Here is a 19,493-nt window from a genome sequence, read left to right as displayed (position 1 = left end):
GGCATTGGATTCTGGGATTGAAAGAAGAATGTATTTCTTAAGTTTTGCCACTTATTTATTGCCTGTCTTACCACCTTCCTGGGTTTTCCTCATCTGATGAGTGGGAATAAGAAGATTGTATCACTGGGCCTGACACATGTTGCACATCGACTTCTTTCCTCCTCCTCCTCCTCCTCTTCCTCCTCCTCCTCTTCCTCCTCCTCTTCTTCTTCTTCTTCTATTACACTCATTGTAGTTTGATGCCTGGCTTTCTCTCCCCTTTCTGTTGTCCATTGTACAGTGGACTCCTCTTGAGGATTTGATCTCCTGCCTCTTACACCCTTCATTTTGTTCCTTCCCTGAAGCTGTTGCTGAAGTTTAGGTATTTGCTGAAAGGATATTTACCCGTCTAAACACTCTAGCCAGTGAGCGTGGAGAAAAGCCGTTCTTCAGATGGATCTTTTAGAGCAGGAAGTGTTTTTTTTTTTTTTTTTAAACAGCACTTGCTTAGAAAAGCTTAAATCCTGTCCTTGAGTAGCCAGCCGCAGCAAGCTTCTCCTTCTGTCCTTCCCTCTTTTGAAAAGCTGCTGTGATTTGCATGGTGAGGGTGAGTATCCCTTAGCCACGTGAGGTGGCTCTTGGGAGAGGCTTCTGGCATCTACCACGTAATGATATTTAACTTCAGATTTTCCGTCTTTACCAGGCGCACAAATGATCGGTGTCAGTCGGAAGCCAGCCTTCTGATCTTGCATCTTGATCTGTCCTCACGCTAGAAGTACACGGTCTGATCTTGCCTCCCTGGGCAGCAGTGAGTCTCAGTGCAGAGGAGCCCTCCCCCCCCCCACCCCCCACCCCTGCCCCTCAATGCCACATCCACGGCATTTCCCTCACTGTGCTGGATTCAGTCCATGTTCATCTTACAGTGCTTTTGATTTCTGATGGCTTTATTGAACACTTGTAATTACTACTGGATTGATATTTTCATTCAGGCTCCTTTGGGGATATGTGTCTGTTTTTCCCTCAGTTTCTCTGAGTCTATACACAGGACATTTCCTCTGAGTGAGGTCTCCCTCCTAGTAGCTCAGTCCTCGCCTTGCACCAAAGCCCTGCTCTTACCATGGTCTAGTAGCAGAAGATTGCATTTCACTGTGCTTTGAAGATGAGGGAATTGTGTATCCCATCTTTCTGCTAATGCCTGCCAGATTGTTTAATGCCTTGTGTTAAAAAGGAAAGGAAGGAAGAAAGAAAGAAGTGGTGTAGGGAAAGTTTTTTTTTTTTTTTCTGTTTGAAAGGAAGACAAGAGTGATCTTACCTATGCCACCTGTTTTGCTCATTTGAATGCAGTGAGGCAGAGACATCGGACTGCTGTCGGCAGAACAAAACCCACTGAGGTTTATCAGCAGGTGTGAAAGGGCGCCTGATATTTAGTACACAAAGAATTCATCTATCAGGTGTTCTCCCCACTCAAACCCTCAGATGTTTCCTCCAAACTAATGCCTTGTCGAGGTGGCTTCTTTCGAGGCACGGGGTATGAAGGCAGCTCTGGGTACTGTGCTGCCATTACTGCTCCAGCTGGCTACCACAGAACCCAGTGGTCAAACTGCCGGTGGACACAAGGAGACTCCTTCCTGTTTTATGCATTTGTCATGCTTTAAAGGCTTAAAACCCACAGAAGCATGACATACATCTGGACGTTGTGAAAACCAGCAGCCTCAGCCATGTCGCACTTGGACTGTGTGGAATTTGCCGATAATTTAGTTTCTAGCTTTTAACTGTGCAGATAGTTTATGTCTTCTGGGGACATGTTCATGAAGCTGGGAAGCCCTGGCATGTTTCCCCCAAAGCCTCAATGGCCTGGAGCTGGGCAGTGGCTGCCTTTTTGGCGGCTGCCTGGTCTGGAATTTGCCATTCTTTTCTGGGCTGCTTCTGTCTTTGCTGTGCCCTTCTGCCCTGTCAGCACTGGCGTTTGTGATCCTCTGTGTTCAAAGCTAAATTGTATGTTGAACATGTCTCATTATATTCTTTAAGACAAAAGGAAGTAAAATATAAATATTTTGAAATCTATATGTAATTTCTGAAATTATATATTTCCTTATGTGCATAAAGCAATATTTGGGTATTGCTTTATTTTTTTTTTTCTGTGACATAAATAAAAGTGGCTAAAATTATGCATTGTATGAATAATTTGCTTTTTGTGTGTATATATAGGAGCAATATATATGAATGTATGTATGTATGTATGTATGTATGTATGTATATTTGCATGTAGAGGCCAGAAGACAACAACTGATGCCTTTTACCTAAGGAACTGTTTACCTTGGTCTTTTGACAGAGGGTCTCCTATTTCTTATTTTCTTGAGATGTACAGATTAGGGGTGGCAGGCTGGCAAGTGAACCCCAAATGCTGTCTTTCTCCATCTCCCCAGCATTTGGATTACAAGTTCAGTCATCATGCCTGCCTGGCATTTTGGTTTTTGTTTTTCAAGGCGTATGTTATTTTTAAATTATGTGTATCTGTGTATGGGTGTGGTCTAGTGACTACAGTGCCTCTGGAGGCCAGAAGAGGGGCTGGAATGCCCTGGAGCAGAAATTATAGGCAGCTGTGCACCACCTGTGACTGTGTGAATGAGATGTCCCCCGTAGTTGCAGGCATTTGAACATGTGGCTCCCAGTTTTTGATGGCATTTAGGAGCTGTAGGAGGTGTGGCCTTGCTAGAGGAAGTATGTCAGTAGGGGCAGACTTTGAGGTTTCAAAGCCTCCTGCCGTTCCTAGTGCGTTGTCCTTGTTTTCTGTTTGTGGTTTAAGAAGTGAGCGCTCAGCTTGTTTCTCCAGCCACCATGCCTTCCCACTGCTTCCACACTTGTTCACCGTGATGGACTCTCATCTCTCTGCAACCATAAGCCTAAATAAACCCTTCCTCCTATAAGTTGCCTTGGTCATGGTGTGTTGTTATCACAGCAATAGAAAAGTGATGAGTACACTGCCCAACATGAGTGCTGGCTATCAATCCTGCCTCTGTGCTTGCTCGTAACTGCTGAGCCATCTTTCCAAGTCTGTTTTGTTTGTTTTAGAGTGCTGGGGATTGAACTCAGATCCCCAAGCCTGAATGGCAAGCACTTTACCCACAGAGCCGTCTCCCTTGGCTGACTGCGGCGTACATAGAATTTCTGCTCCCCAGGACATGTAATGGAATACTCAAAGCAGCATCTCACTTGAGCTTGATGTTTTCCTTTTGCCGTTAAGAATCTGAAACCCAGGGAGTACAAGGATCTTTCTAGGCTCTGCAGCAAACAAGGGATTCTGGAGCCTCGCCCTGAGTTTGTGGACAGTGCCAGCCCAAGAAGTCATTAATACAGAGTAAGGAATCCCTGGGTTTAAAACAGAACTTAAAAGAGCGCGTTTTGGCTGCTATTCCCATAGAAAAAAGTTTTAAGGACAGCACTTTACTTAGCAGATTCTGTAAACATTCTGAAAAACATTCTGTGTCTTCCTCTTGGGTATTGACTTCCCCGAGTACAGTCCAGCCCAACCCAGGTCGAGCATCTTTAATTTCAAAGTGTGGAACCCCAAATACTTCAAAATCAGAAACATTTTCAGTGCTCACTAGAAACCACAAGTAGAACTAGTCTACAAGGCAAATCCAAGACGGCCAAGACTGCACAGAGAAACCCTGTCTTGAAAATACAAACGAAGGAAAAAAAAAAAAACCCCAAAACTCACAAGTAGAATGTACCACACCTGACCTCAGGTGACAGATGGCTGTTCCAAGTCAAGTACCCTAAAAATGCTGAATACAGCTTCCTCCTGACTGGGTATATATGACTGACACTTGAATTTATGTTTTATATTTGAGTACCAACACAAAGATAACTGATTATATTTGTGTCAGTATTAGCAGTTCAGATGGGGCAGAAGCCACCACCGTCTGTAGTTCCAGGGATCTTTCTAGAAGATGCTTGGGAGAAGTGGTGGGAGACACTTCTAAGTCACCTGCTTATATCTCTTTTTCTAAATCCCAGTTCGCCTCATCTGAGTTAACACTGGCACAGAGGAGCAGTAGATTATATTTTGCTGTTTTTTTTCCCCTCTGTGTGGGTATGTGTATGCCATGCCATACGTGGGGGATCTGAGGACAGCGGGAATGACTTCCCTTCTTGTTCCATGTAGATTAAAATCTTTTTTTTTTTTTTTTTTTTTTTTTTTTTAAGAGAGGCCTTCATGCCCTGAGCTCTCTCTCCAGCCTCGTAGTCTGCTTTTTCTTGCTGCTTATGTTGTCCTTGTCCACATCACATTTGCTCTGTCTTAGAAACATCTACTGCTCGCTGCCTTTGCTTTGCATTGTCTTCATTTATGTGAAAGGGGAGGCCCCATGATCTCTTGGTGGCACATGGTGGCACCTCTGATGTGCACTCTTCTGTACGTCTTCATCCCAGCTTAACCTCACTCCTTGTTATTTGTCATCTGCATTGGTTTTCAACCCTAACCGTACCCTGTCGCTTTGAGATTTTGAAACTTACAGAGATCTGGGCCTCATGCCCAGAAACAGATTTAATTCAGTTCGGGTAAGGGCTGTGCTGTCAGCATTTCTCAGAGCTGTATGAGGGAGTTCTCATGTCTGTCTCCAGAGTTGACAACCTCTGCTCAACTTTGTCAGCACGGGTAGCCCTCTGTTGGACACGTCGTGAGTCACTCTACCGCTTCCTTGTTCCTGTTTTCTGAATGACAGGTAGACCCCTGCTTGGATTTGTAATGCCTTAGGAGTGGATCCTAACCTCTCCCCCAGCTTTCTCTCTGGCCTCTGCTTCTACATATATTAGCTGGCAGCTCCTCCTATCTAGTAGTTTACCCCCACAACTTGGAGCATCCCCTTACATGTGCTTGACCCTCTGTGGATTTCCGCCGTGCCACCAGGGGGAAACTCTCTACTGATGCTGTCCACCATGCTAGTTGCTCACCCAAACCCAAGTGGAGCTGAGTCACCTTAACAGGAACTGAGCTTTTAGCTTGGCCGGGTTTGGATTAATTTAAGCATTGGCTAGTGACTACTATTTTGGCCAGTACCGGTCTTGATTCCAAGCTATTTTAGGGCAGAGGTCAAGTGTCAATCATACGCCCGAAGCTTGTTTCCTAAACACTACATTAATTGCCGAAAGAGTGACTGGCGTAGGTGATGATGTTGTGGCTCCTGCAATCCCAGAAGTGCTTGGGCTGAAGCAAGAGGATTTTAAGTTTGAGGTCATCCTGGATATGATGAGATCTCATGTAAAAGAAAAAAAATCACCTTCTCTTAATACACACTGCTGCTTCCCACAGACATATAAATCCGATAAGTGTAAAACATATTGCCATAGTAGACCATCACTTGGATGTTCTTTTCCCACTATTGATGAGGTGAAGAAATCAAAGATAACAGAGATAAAAAAGATGATTGCCATCTCAGATAAAGGATTAGCGTATTGCCACCAGTTGCCTTTAGCTGAACTGAAACCAATACATTTCTTTGGGTGTGTTTGGTTCTGAGTCCCTGTGTAGAGCCCAGGAGCTTGTTGCAGAGGTTGGCTTGTACATTTTTGTAATTTAAGAGATGGTTCATTGGCATTACCAGAACCACTAAACGTTAGATGGTCCTGGTGTGGTTGGTGACAGCTCTTTCCTCCCATGGCTTTCCAGACTGTCTGTCAAGTAAAGTTTGAGTGGCTTAAGGAGGGCCTGTGGCCGTGTTATTATAACTGAAGTTAAGCAGACCACAGTACAGAAGGAATGGCATTACAGCTCATCTAAGACCTTAATGCAAAGTTGTCTTATAACCGGAAAGCAGGGAGGGGGATCCAGAGTTTAAATTAGGGTGCTGTTAGTAGAGGGAGGGTAATTACATTTTTGGTGCATAGCGAATCTCAATTGGTATTTATAAAAAGTCGATTAGATTAAATTCTTATAGCTTCCTCGCTCATTCTATTTCCTCAGCACCGTGTTAGGAACAATAAGGTGATTTTACTTCAAGGCAGTGTAGGGAGTTCTGTTCACATTCTATCTTAGTTGTTCACATAAATATCAGCCATGATCCATTTCTTCTTTCTTCAGAGGCATGAACAAATACTATGCGGACATGATCTGCTTGACTGCACTCTGTTGAACATTTGAGAGGAAGAGTCCAAGGGTGGAGAGAGTTCATTTTATGCAGGAACCAAAGAAAGAAAAGTGGTGTTAATTTTGTTTACTTGAATTCTTCAGTGCTATTCATTATGGTTTGTGAAGCGTCTTCTATAGACTGGGCATGCGGGATGTGAGGAGACAACACTGATGATAGGAAATGGAGTCATTCCTGCACACATGAACACTGCAGGTATTTAATAGCCAGAGAGACACTGATTTAATGCATGACTAGGGAGGGCTTCTGTGGGGGCATTTACAGCAGGCTTACATGGGACAAGTAGACTTCTCTGGTCAGAGAGGGCAAAGCCTATGATGATAAGCTGGACCCATGTGGTGTCTGGAGATGAGAGCCTGTGGGGTGTACATGAGTGTCTACTGGTGATGGAACTTAAGACAGTTACAAAAAGATTCTGCTGTTGTGAAGATCTTCATCATGTCTCTGGGTATTTCAGCTATATTTCCCATTTAGGAAACCAAGAACCGTTTAAGCCAATGTCGTAGATGCACTCAACAGTCAGTAATGTCAGAGGTCAGAGAGATGGTTAAGAGCACTTGCTGCTCTTGCAGAGGACCCAGGTTCATTTTCCAGCACCCACAAGGCAGCTCACAACTTTTTTGTGCTTCCATGAGCATCAGGCATGCACATGATGCTCGTACATAGATACACATAAATGCACATAAAAATAAATAAGTTTGAGTGGGCTATGAGAGTGAAAGTACTTGAGACCCTAATTATTAGTTGTTAAAAATGATTCTAATATCAAAAAAATTAAAGTATGGAGTATTCTAAGACTGATAGCGTAGGATGCTTTATGGGAGCCATTTCAGCATGGAATGAGTTTTAGCATCTTTGGTTTACAAGATTTGTTTGGTTTCCAGAGATGTGGCTTTAGGAGAGCGGATCTAATAGTAGGGAAGAGCTTTTGGAAGTAATGGCAGGTGCCCCTGTAAAACCTGTGGAAGGTCCATCAGTTTCCAATGGAATGGACAAGAGATGGCTGTCTGTGTCTGGCGGCCACCATGTCTATGTACAATGGACCATGATGTGGGACTACTGTTCCTGAGCAAGAGGAACACACACCAAGCTCCATGACCCAAAGGCCCGCTACCGTTCCACTGCAAGGCTGATTCATTGCAAGACCACAGTGTGGTGTGCACCTCGTCCCTGATGACAAAGGCACCCTAAAGATTATGAAGTAGAGATATGGTTGACGTAAGTCTGTCATCTCCTTTGTGTGGGCCACTATCTATAAGAACATGCAACACTCAGCAGCATTTGGCATGTAGCCTTCATACAGCCACCACGCACAGTGTTGGCACCAGCCAATATAATCAGAATCCTGGGAGACTGGAGAAGACTCACCTGCAGAGAACTTTTGAGTGACTTCCCCAAAGACCCTGGCAGTCTAAGCCAGGTGTGGTGATGCACGTCTGTGTTGCAGTTATTTTTTATAAAACCATGTTTGTTTCTCTTAGTTTCTCTCTTAACCCAGCTATCACACAAATAATTGAGACTATTGTGTTATTTAAATAAGCTTCATAGCACAAGAACTAAGCAGTTATTACTCTAACCTTAACCCTTTAAGTTAATTTCACTTCCTCGCAGTTTACATCCCAGAGATCTTGCACTTTGTAGCTTTCCCTGTTCTAGCTCCTCCTTCTGATCTTTCTTGGGCCTCTCCCATGGCTGAATCCCCTAACTCCTCCTCCCCTGGCTGGCAGGAAGTTCAGCCTTATTCTCTTCGCTGCTAAACCATTAGCTGTAAGCTGCTTTATTGGCTTATCAGGGGAGGGTTGAGGAGCAGTGTTTACAGAAAATCGAGACAAGAGAGTCTCAGAACAAGGACTGCAACCAGATATGGGGTATACAGAAATCAGCATTTGAACTACACAATAACCGATGGCTACACGCCTTTAAGCCCAGCACTCAGGGTGGCAGAGACAGGCTGATCTCTGTGAGTTCGAGGCCAGCTTGGTCTACAGAGCAAGACCAGGACAGCCAGGACTACACAGAGAAACCCTGTCTCAGGAAAAGAGAAAAGAAAAAGAGAGAAAGATCAGACTAGTTCCAAAGAAAGTAAAGTGAGTGATGCTGATGCTGTTGAGCCTGAGAAGTCAGAGGACCCACGGTTGTTGCCTTCCTTCATTGGGTGTTTACTGAGGGAAAGCTTGTGGGAGAAAAGGGTTAAAATGGGATAGCTAAAGAAGGTTCCAGATGATGGAGAACTCCTGTCATAAGGAGACCATTGGAGATTGTGTTTTAGAACAAGAGATGTCAACTTCCCTGAGTAGAGTACATCCACATAATCCAAAGGGACTTAACAGCTGGGAAACAGGGACAAGAGGCATACTGAGACCTAAATGGTTTTAGGAAGTAAATGAGTAGAGTTAGGGGACAGAGACAACTAGCTCTTTCCAGAAATTTCTAAAAGTGGAATAGAGAGATAAACCATTTTTAGTGTTTTCTGGGAAAGCATGAAGATCAGAGTTTGACCCCCAAGGACTCACATTAAAAACAAGCAAAAAGCTCACCACCACCATCACCACCACTACCACCACCACCACCACCACCACCAGAAAGTCTTGTGGGAAACATCTGTCTGTAATCCCTGTGCTACAGAGCCAGGGGCCTCAGAGTTCCTGCCTTACTGACTAGGCAGCCTAGCCAAACTATCAAGTTCTTCACCCAGTGAGAGAGCTGCCTGAAAACATTAGATGGAGATCTCTGGGTTCCACACACCATGTACACATGTGTGTGCATGCACACATACCTATGTATATATACACGGACATACTGACAAAAAAAAAGTTTCTGAAAGGTGAAAGAAGGTGATGTGAGATTGAGAGAATTACTTTATTTCCAAGCTGAACAATAATTACGAGTTATGCCAGACTCTCTTACTTAAACATTTAAAGATGTTAAAAATCCAGAATTTTAGGTGATTTTTAAACTAACATTTAGCTTGCACCAACTTAGGCCTGTTTAAGAAGTAAGGGGAAAATCTTCTAGAAAGAGGTCAGAGGAAACAATGGAGAACACACCTAACAAATCGTTTTATTTGTTTGGTTTTGTTGACTGGGTTTCTCTGTCCTAGAACTCAGTGATCTGACTGCCTCTGCCTCCCAAGTACCGGGATTAAAGGCGTGTGCTACCATGCCTGCCAGGGCACCCAGCAGATCTTTAAGATCCACAGACAACAGCAACACCACCCACACTGTCAAGCTATCCTGGAGGCCGTTTGGCACTAACAAGAGTGATTCAGCCTTGTTGTGAACCCCTCAGGTGGCTATGGGTGTAAACTATCTATCTAGTGGTTGTGTCAAAGTGCAGATCCTGACAAAGATGCCTATCACAAGGTGAAGGGAAAACAACAGAAGTCTTCTGAAAAATCCCACTCTAGCTACATTGCCTCCCCCACCCCCTTCCCCATCAACCCTAACACATAGTCATTTTGAAATGTCTCTGCCCTCCCCTCTTTGGGGTGCCTGTAATTCTATCCTTTTTACGGCCATCCTCCTCATCCCTAGATTTGTGTGAGCCTTCCTAATGGACCGCCTCTCCACCCCCAGGAACCATGTTAATTTACGGTGTATTTTGGTATTCCAGAGAGTGAGTGATGGGGAGTGAACACCACTTCTCTTTGTTTCGCTCTTTCTCGTTCTGAAGAGCTTTTTACTATGGAGCCCTTGACGTCTCCCACCTCTGCTGTATCTTCCAGTTATCTTTAACTGGGCCCATTTCGTCCATTAGCTGTATTCTAATCACCTCTCAGAATGGTCAGATTTACAAGCAGCACATGAGAGAGAAAACACAAAAAGCCAGCCAGCCTCTCCTGACATTCAACAGCAGCCTCCCTCCAAATACTGGGAAGTTTATTTGCTCTCTCTGAGGGTGTGCTAAGTGATTTTGCAGTTTGAGTGCTGCGGCCTTCTAGCACTTAGGCTTGCATTTATTAAATAAATTTGTTCTTTAACTCAAGTGTTAAGTGTGTATGATGAAACCTCAAAGCCGATTTCGGTGATTGCAATGTGCAAATATTTTTTAAATTATGTAATTAAATAGGACTTGGCCTTCGAGGTCCACCAAAGTAATTTATTAATTGAATCTGATTTAATTGTATGTTATTTTCGTTTATTCAAGGGAAGAGCCTGCCTCTCTTAGTGAGATAGGGGCCTCTTGTGTGCCTTGCCACTGGAATCCCAGAGATCTCCATCCAAGAAGCCTTTAGCACCCCATGGAATACTAACCGAGAAGAGAGGACTCATTTCCCCTGTCCCTGAAGTTGTGTTTGGAAGTCTGAGTCTTGGCGGTTTTAAAGGAAAAAGAAAAGAAAACAAAATCTTGCGAGGTAGAGTTATTGTGATTCACGGTGTTCATCATAGGTTATTTTTGAAGCGAGACACTCTTTTCTTTTAAACTGCGCCTGTTCTCAGGGTGACTTGCTTGAAAAGAAAAGCTCTTTTAATTTAGTGTTTGCACCATCTCGCCAGGACCAGAGCCCTACCGTAGTATCTATTTCCTTAAAATGTCGTTTTAAAGGCATTGTGGTTTCAGAGTGGCAGTTGTGAATGAAAAGTCTGTACACTTAGCTGCTTTTGCTCGTATCATTTTTATACTCTCATGTCAGACCAGAAGGCTGCTTTAGATTTATTTTTCATTGTTTATTATTAGGTCTAGATCTCTCCCCCTACCCACCCCCCCTTGGAAACACATGTTCTTTGGGATGTGTTATAGTCAGTGTTTAAGAAAATAACAATGGGGAAAGAACACCAAAATAGCTTCTTAGTTGAGTATTGTGTTCGGAGGGAGATTAATTAAGAAAAAGTAACACTTATGAAGGAGACTATGGGGAAAGGGGGTCACATCTGTGTTTTAAGAAATGAAAGAATTCATCCATGCTGCATCAAGTCCCGGGAAAGGCAGTAGCTTTGAGAAGCCCAAATTGTTTCCACAAAAGGAAAATATTTTTTTGTTGCTATTAAATATAGTTTATATTGCTACTTTAGATTTTTTTTTCCCAGTGGGGCCATTTACTTAAACTCTTAGTTCATAGTTCTAGATAGAAACGTCTTTGTCTTAGGGGTCTGCTTCTGCGAGTTCTCATTTTATATGCGGTTGTGGCTAAGTATTTCTTCAGACCACGTGGTACCACACACCTGATCAAGTGACAGTATGGCGTCATGGCAGCCAGCAGAATGTGTGAGTGACTTGTGAGTCATGGTGGTGTAGAAGGTCTTCGAGGTTGACAGAAGCAGCCCTAATGAGGATTCTCTCCATCCTGTCCAAGTCAGCACATAAAAGGGGCTCAGTGCTACCGTGGAAATGCATGGTGGGTAATACAGAAATAGTGTTCTTACTGATTCTGAACGTGGATAGAGCGTGTGCGCTGCTAGAGTTTTCCATGGTAAATGTAAGTGTGCGCACTATTCGTCTTTCTCAAAGCCCAGGATCTTCTTCCGGGAATTGCTTGGAAGTGTTGTATTTCTTCTGGCTTCTTACAACAAAGTTACATATAACTTTAAGTGTCATCTCTGTCATCAGCAGGGAGCCTGGGTGGAGGAGATAGCTTCTCCTTCCATCTGGCTTTCTTGCTGGGTCTCAGAGCAGAGCCCACTCTCTTACCTTCTGCTTTGCTCTATTGCCTGAGAGAAGGGTTAGAGCTAGCTCCTTCTCTCCTTCAACCAGCACTGATTCAGAGGAATCTTCTGGCAACAAAATGAGAGGAAAATGTGGGATGTATGGAGAATAATAGTGAATGATTCTTGCCTTCCTTGCGCAGGCCTGGCACAGTCTTGGCCACATGCGTGACTCCTCCCTCCCTTCTCTGAGCTCTCTGGTTCAAAGGGCCTCATTCCCAAATGCCCAGCCTACACAGATGCCATTTCCTGGGGCTGCTCTCTGGGCGTTATCTTTCTATGAGCTGGGGAGTCAGGGGCTAGTGGCCTTATTCTCTGTGCTCGGGTCCCTACCACCTATGCAGAATCTGTGGCCAGTGACAAGCTGGCTTCACTAGACCCTCAGAGGTCTCTTTCAGCCCTAAAATGTTTTCTGTTCTTCCACATGAGACTTCCTTCCCCCATCCAAGTGTATTCTCCTTAAAAGTTTGAGACATAGTTTTGCAGGAAAAAAAAAATCTGAAGTTTAGTCAGAGAAGAGACATGGCATTTTCTGAATTCACCCCAAATTATCTCTTGGTTTTATATATACATATACATACATACATACACACACACACACACACACACACACACACACACACACACACATACACACACACACACACACCCCAAAATATCTCTTGGTATTATATATACATATACATACATACATACATACATACATACATACACACACACACACACACACACACACAATGGTCGTTTGTTACTGGTAAAACTCAGTAACCGATTTCTGGTTAAGTGCATCTGCATTTTCCCATTTTGAGGTGCGTTTGTGCTACTCCTGCCCCCTCCTCTCTCTTCCTTTTCACCACCACCACCACTGTCATCGTCACCATTGCTGTCATTGATAAAACCTGGTGGCATGAGTAGGGGAGAATTCCTTGGGAAGGCACACGGAAGGGGATGTGGTGTGCAGAGTGCCTTTGCAGTTAAATGAAAGGCTGGTTCATATAAAAAGGCTTGTTTCTGTATGGAAAATATGAGCCCCCCCCCTTTTTTTTTACGTGGACCAGGTGTGGATTAGTGCCTGAACCTTTTACCCTGCCGCATTCCCGCTTGTAATTCTTTTGAGGCACAGTTCAGCCAAGTCAAAGAAATGTGTTATTAAAGGTGAGCTGAAAAGCATTTAAAAAATAAACAGACCGTTTAAGATCCTAAATCAGCAACAGAATCTATACACACAGACTTGAAACATGCAAGAAAATGTGTTCCAGTGCCGTTGGGTTCCAGACCAGATCCCTCTCCCGTCTCCTTTGAAGAGCTCCCCTAAGTCCTTTTGGGTCATTTTGGGGACAGGCAGACTCTATAACCTTCCATCATAGTTCCTTTCTAACTAATGAATTGCCTCCACTGAGGAGGGAAAGACCCCAAATATAGGTCTCTGACTCTTTGGCTAATGCTGAGAAGAAAAAAATAAGAACTCTGACTTGTGTTAGCACTTTGTATGCAAGCAAGCACACTCCACTCTCTAGCCTGTAGTGTGGCCAGTGACCAGAAACAGCTAACTGCCTGCCGGAGTGGAGTGCAGAAAGTTTTAGACTAAGTTAACCTTGATCAGCCTGCTGATCTTTCATTCACAGCATTCTTCAAGTGTCGCCCCTTTGTTCTTGTTAATGCATTTGTTCCTCAAAAGCATGTGATGGACTGTAATTAGCCCGTTTTATGGACAGGCACACTGAGAGATGGGGAACACAAATGGTTTCCTTGGCCTCCCAAGGTGATGAAGCATCAGAGCTGAGTTTTACTCTTGGGGATGTGAACCTGAGCTGGTAAGGCCTGAAGAGCCCCCATTTTCTCTATACTGGGCACTATGGTTTTAGGTAGTATTTGTTTTCCTTCAAGCTGACTGGAGAGGAGTTAGAAAATGTACACATCAGTCTCGACAACCCCAGCCTTTGCTTCTTTTAGTCCGCCATTTTTCTTTAGCTTTCCTACGCTGTGTTCATGGCTTTAACTTGGTTTCAGCCTCGCAGTCACATAGCCTCGTGTACTCCTCTCTGATGATTATCTTAAGCTTTCTGTGTGGTTGTGAAACTGTGGAAGGGTTTTCTAGTGTGCCGTGTTTCAGATATGTGAGGGGAACAGGGTTGTTTGTGAGGTGGCTTCTTTGTCCCCCTCTTCCCCTCCCTCGCTGTCCCTTCCAGTTCTTGCTGTGGAGCTAGGTCTTAACGTGAGCTGGTGCTCCTCCTCTGCCTCCCCAGTTTCAGAGTTTCTGGTTGCTATCATGCCATCTCTTTCCTCCATCCACCTTTGTGTGTATATGTTCTATGTTTGTGTACACATGTGTACACATGTGCTCGTACACATGCCTGCATGTAGAGGCGAGAGGTTGATATCTAGTGTGACCTTTAATCACTCTCCAAATGAAATGGCCTTTCTCTTTGATCCTGGAGCATATAGACTTGGCTGGTCTTGCTGGCCTGAGCACTTTCTCTTCAGCAATGTGGTTGATGGATACATACCTCTCTGTGCCTTGCTTTCTTATGTAAGTGTTGGGGATTTGAACTCAGATCTTTATGCCTGCTTGACAAGTACTTTTCTGACTCAACTGTCTCTCTAGCCACCTTTCCTCTCTTTTATGAAATAATCAAAGTAGTTTCAATCCCACATTCTCCCACCTGAAGACAGTCCTGTCTAACATCAGAGACATACTGTGAGACTTGCCCTCCCCACCTCCATAGTACTTTATGGCAGAAAAAGTGGTGGGTTTGACACCAGCCTCTTGAAAAGCTCTCTTGAAAGATTTTGTTTCCTTGAAGACCTATGCTGACTGGTCCAAGACACCTGCCCATTTCAGCTGTTCTTATGGGCACTGCCACTTTATGTACAGGAGGAACAGAATTGTATGTGGAAGGCTGTGCCAGGCTTGTATAAAAGATCCTTTCTCTTTGACCAGATTCCTCGGACATTTGGAGAAACTGTATGGTCACCAGGGTGACAATTTCTTTAATGTCTTTGTTAACCTAGCATTTTGAAAGTATTAGCTCCTTTCCAGCTAGGGAGCCAAAAGAGTATATGCCAGCCTGATACTCCTGGTTTACTAGGCATTTCTGAGTATGTTCTCATGGGAGATGGTAGCCAGCTTTGGAAACACCTAGGGTTGGTTGGGTCAGAGTTGAGTGTAGACATGGGCTGAGATCTGCAGATGTCAAGGGAACCAGGAAGAGAGGCCTGGGAAAGGAAACAGGATGACAAAGTGCCAGGAACAGTTGCCTCATCGTTTGGTGATGATGAATCTGTTGATTTCTCTAGTGATCAAGAATCTGGGTTATTCTTTCAGGGCACTTATAGATACTTGGGGGTACATTTCTGCCAAGTTCCACAGTTTAAGGGACACTGAAGGGAAGATACATGGTACTTAGAGATGGGTATTTTGAAAAAAGGAGAATTGGGAGTCTTTCTGGCCTGCAGGGAAGACACGTGGCTTTATTCATGAGTGTCAGCATGCTCATAAAACTTAGCTGTACAGTCACTTCTGTTCTCTCTGTACACCGGATACACTCAGTGGGTAGTCAGAGGCACAAAGGAGCTGGAGTGGGTTACAAGGATGCTCTTATGCAGCTCCTCACCTGGTTAGCATTTTCACGGGACCCAGCCCATGGAGAGTTGCTGTCCACCCTGTCCTGGGATACACAAAGAAAGCCAGCTAGTGCCCCCACCTTCATGCAGTTTGCATGTTGACACTTTATTCCAAAACCAAATGTGCAGTTAAGGTGAGTCCTCTTGCCTTCTCTGTTCGCTATACTTCACCAAACCGAATCCGTTGCACTGCAGATGGGGCCCATCAAGAGCCAGATATGCTCCCTGAGAGCTTGTTGTCATGCCCCAGCTCTGCTCTCCTGGCTCTGGTAGGCAGCCATGAGCTGTGTGTCTGCCAGCTGGGGCCAGACACTAGTGCAGGCTTAAACAATTAGTTGAATACCTCATCCTGTGGCTGGGTTCACTGTGTGTGTCCTACAGATGACCAGTGTCATGAATGCTGGGGGGGACCAGAACCTAACATGACCCTGTGAGAACCTAGTTCCTGAAAGTTCTTGCCAGTGGTCCAGCTGCTCATGTAAGAAGGCCAGGAGCAAGTGGGGCTGCAAAGGCTAGTGATGATCTCTTTTTCTTTCTGCCCTCACGGCAGAAGGCAGTCACTCACTATGCTGAGTTTCTTTAAATAGAAGTTGTCATTGAAAGTCTTGATGCCCACCTTTGCAGGCATCTGAATCCTTCAACACCTCAGTAAAGCCAGCTGTCCATACTTCCTGTCAAGAACCATCTCATAGGCTGGGCGGTGGTGGTGCATGCCTTTATTCCCAGCACTTGGGAGGCAGAGGCAGGTGGATCTCCTTGAGTTTGAGGCCAGCCTGGACTACAGAGCGAGTTCCAGGACAGCCAGAGCTGTTACAGAGAGAAACCCTGTTTCGAAAAACAAAACAAAACAAAACAAACAAACAAAATCTCATAAACGTAACATATCAGCATACCTGTGTGAAGACTGTAAAAAAATAAGCTGTGGAGTCCCTGCTTTAATGACCAGGCAGGTCTTGTATATACACAGGAGAATCTTGGATGTTGGTGCTCTGATGTCTAGCAAACTCATGATGACATAGTAGTTGCTCAAAAAATGTTCAAATTTTAATTTCAATCAGAGAGGTGATTGGAGTTAGAGTAGCCATGTCAACTAATAGTCAGGGAAGGGGGAAAGTAGGAGGGGAGAGCAACCTACAGCTTTGTGCCATAAAAGGAAAGGCTCTGATTAATACAAATTCAGCAGCATTTTCCCCCACCCCCAAATGCTTATATCTGATGTTGGCTTCTAGCAGAAAGTAGAAGACGGCAGAGGTAAAGTTTTTAAAGGGTGCCTTATTTGAAACCAAACCGCTAGATTCACATGACCATGGCTTTGTCATACTGAACTTCTCAGAGGTTTTTACCAAGAAGTCCCGCTGTAAATAGGGATAACAGCCAAGTCACTGAGCCAGGGGTCATTCAGGACATATACATTATATATATATATAATATATGGTTATGGTTATGATCTACTTTTGCCTCCTGGCTGCCTTGTGCAAATTCGCTGTGTAGGAAACATAAGTAAAGCCATTTGGTTTGTGGCATGGGTGTGGGCGGGCTCAGGGGGTGGGGATAGAGTTGAGGCATTGATATACTATGAGGGGAGCCAGATGGCTGCATTACACATCTTTTGTGTTCTTGTTTGCTTCTTAAAGCAGTTGCAGAATTTTGCCCTTGGCAATATTTTCTTCTTCATGCCTGTGTGCTCTGCTATGAATTTACTTTTGTCAAAGTGCTTTGAAAGCAAAACCTTAGTGAGGGGATAACTTTTTTTTTTTAACTTACATTATGAACTTGTGAATTCAACAGTGTGCACATGGCAATATATATATATATATATATATATATATATATATATATATATTTTTTTTTTTTTTTTTTAATGTTAAGTGTGTTGGTAAATAGTGGCAGGATTGGTTTTATCTTTTTTCTTAACACGGTGATTTCAGCCATATTTTATATCAACCCAGGGAGAGATTTCTTCAAAGCATGCATGTGCAGTTGTTGGTGTATGGATGGAGGTGGAAAAGTAAAAAGATAAAAGGTGAGATCTGTCTGATGAGAACCATATTTCGCCATTGCCTTCTACACGATCTCTTAGAGGGCTCTGTTGCAGACCAGACTTGGCAGTGTCCAAGTTATTAAGAGTAGGTTAATGATGAGTTTTGCCCAAGTGTTTGGTTGGCGTTTATTGGAACATTTATATCTCCTTATATTTTTATATGAAATTTATATAGAAATCTATATTTGTTTTATACTAAAAGCAAAGCATCTTTTGTAATCACAGGTGGTAAAGGGTATGTAGAATGCTGTCATTACTTGCAAAGGCTGACATTTTATCACAGAAGGCTTTTAATAAGAAATTACTTGAGGGCCATTACACCCCCCCCCATCATGGTGGAATGGTTCAGGATAATTACCATCCTTTACACAGCCTTAGTTTACCTTTCCTTGGATGGATGATGGTTTATTCTCCCAGGGTGCACTGGTTTCTGGTTTGAGCAGGAGCCTACAGTTTAGTCCTTGTTGAATTCACCTAAGTCTGAGGCGACCCCTTCTCTTAATGAAGCCGTTGTAGGCATCATATCCGATCTGTTCTTGAAATGTTTCAGTAAGTCTGTCTTACAACCTTAAGAAGATAATCGGCAGACTTAGAAGGTCCCCATCTGGACTGTGGAGTTCTTTCACTGTAAGATGTTTTGCCTTTTTGAGATAGCTCTCGCGTTTCTTCATCTGTTCAGCCCAGAGAAGTGCATATGAAAAGTCAGTGACTCCAGATCCATCTGTTGTTATTATTTTCCACTGATAATTGGCTTGAACAATGAAAAGCCTGTGTCTGGAGCCTTTGAAACTGTACACCCTGTTTATTTTCTGGAGCTCTAGCTGCCATGCCTCCCCCGACCCTCCCCCTTCACTCTCTCTCTCTCTCTAGGTTGCAGCAAGTGGAGCTTGTGTGAGGATGACATCTTTGACTCTGTACATCAGTACATGTCACTCAGCCTGCAGGGCTTGCATATGGATTTCTGTCCCAATCCCTGTCTGTGTCGTTGGCTCCTGTGTCTGAGAGCCTTCCAGAAATAAGCTTAGGCTGAGCCACTATGCAGGGATCTCTTACCTGGGTTGTCGTCTTTATTTCACCGTCCTCATTAAAATATTAATTTAGAGTACAGTATCTAATACCTATGGAATCAGATGCTACCTATAATTGTACCATATATTCAGTGTCATCCAGGTTCACACAGTACAGCTCGTTAATACTGGATCCCGCCATCCGCGCTTCCATTAGCTTCCTCAGTGTGCTATGGACGAGCTAGCAAGTATGCAGTATAATGACCCACTCGAGCTGCCAAAGTAGTTGTTAGAAACAACACTGGGCTGAAGGGCTTCTTCACAGTGATAGATCGATTATATTTTTGTTCTGTCTCATTTGCATCAAGGATAGACCACTCTTACCTGTGGGGATGAGTCGCTTTGGAAGGTCACTTCAAGTGACAGTAGTGAACAGAACAGGGGGCTTTAGTGTCTCCAGGACCCATGGTTTTGTTCTTTGGGATGAGATGTTTGGAATCCTTTTAAATTCTGTTTTATTTTTCTCCAGTAGCTGCCATTGTCTATGTTAAAAGTAGGGTTTTCCTTTTAATATTTTTTAAAACATTTTTTTCTTCTAAGCATCCTTAGTTCTTGCAGCAAATGGTGATGACCTCCTCCCTCTGGGGGCAGTGCTTTCTCCTGAGGCTGGGAAGGACCCATGTTCTATTCTGTGAGTCTGAATTGGTCCCCCACAGTTCTGTGTGGCTACGAATCGAGTAATTGAACACAAGTCTTTCTTATGTGTCATTTGAAATCATATAATACTCTAAACTTGATTAAGAAGTAATTGGCAGCTGGCAAGATGGGTAAATATATCTTCTCCAACCGTCATGACATGAGTTCAACTCCAGCCAGGAAAGGACCATACAAGTTCTTAGGATTCTCTCTGACCTCTCTCACATCTGTGCAAGTGTGTGCACATAAAATAAATGTAAAAAAAAAAAAAATGTGTGGGCCCTCATTATCAAACTATGGAATTATAATTCCACATTTAATTTGTAATTTGAAAACTGAAAAACAAAATAGAAAA

General features: G+C 43.7%; 1 protein-coding gene across 9 annotated transcripts in view; it reads left to right on the top strand.

The window, feature by feature from the left end:
* Nucleotides 1-19,493, top strand: part of Foxp1 (forkhead box P1) — a 602,856-nt gene that overhangs the window by 244,579 nt on the left and 338,784 nt on the right. The window lies entirely within an intron of this gene.

This window comes from Acomys russatus, chromosome 13 (assembly GCF_903995435.1).
Source record: "Acomys russatus chromosome 13, mAcoRus1.1, whole genome shotgun sequence".
Lineage (NCBI taxonomy): Eukaryota > Metazoa > Chordata > Mammalia > Rodentia > Muridae > Acomys > Acomys russatus.
Note: the sequence above shows the minus strand (reverse complement) of the source record. Positions and strands in the feature narration are given on the sequence as shown.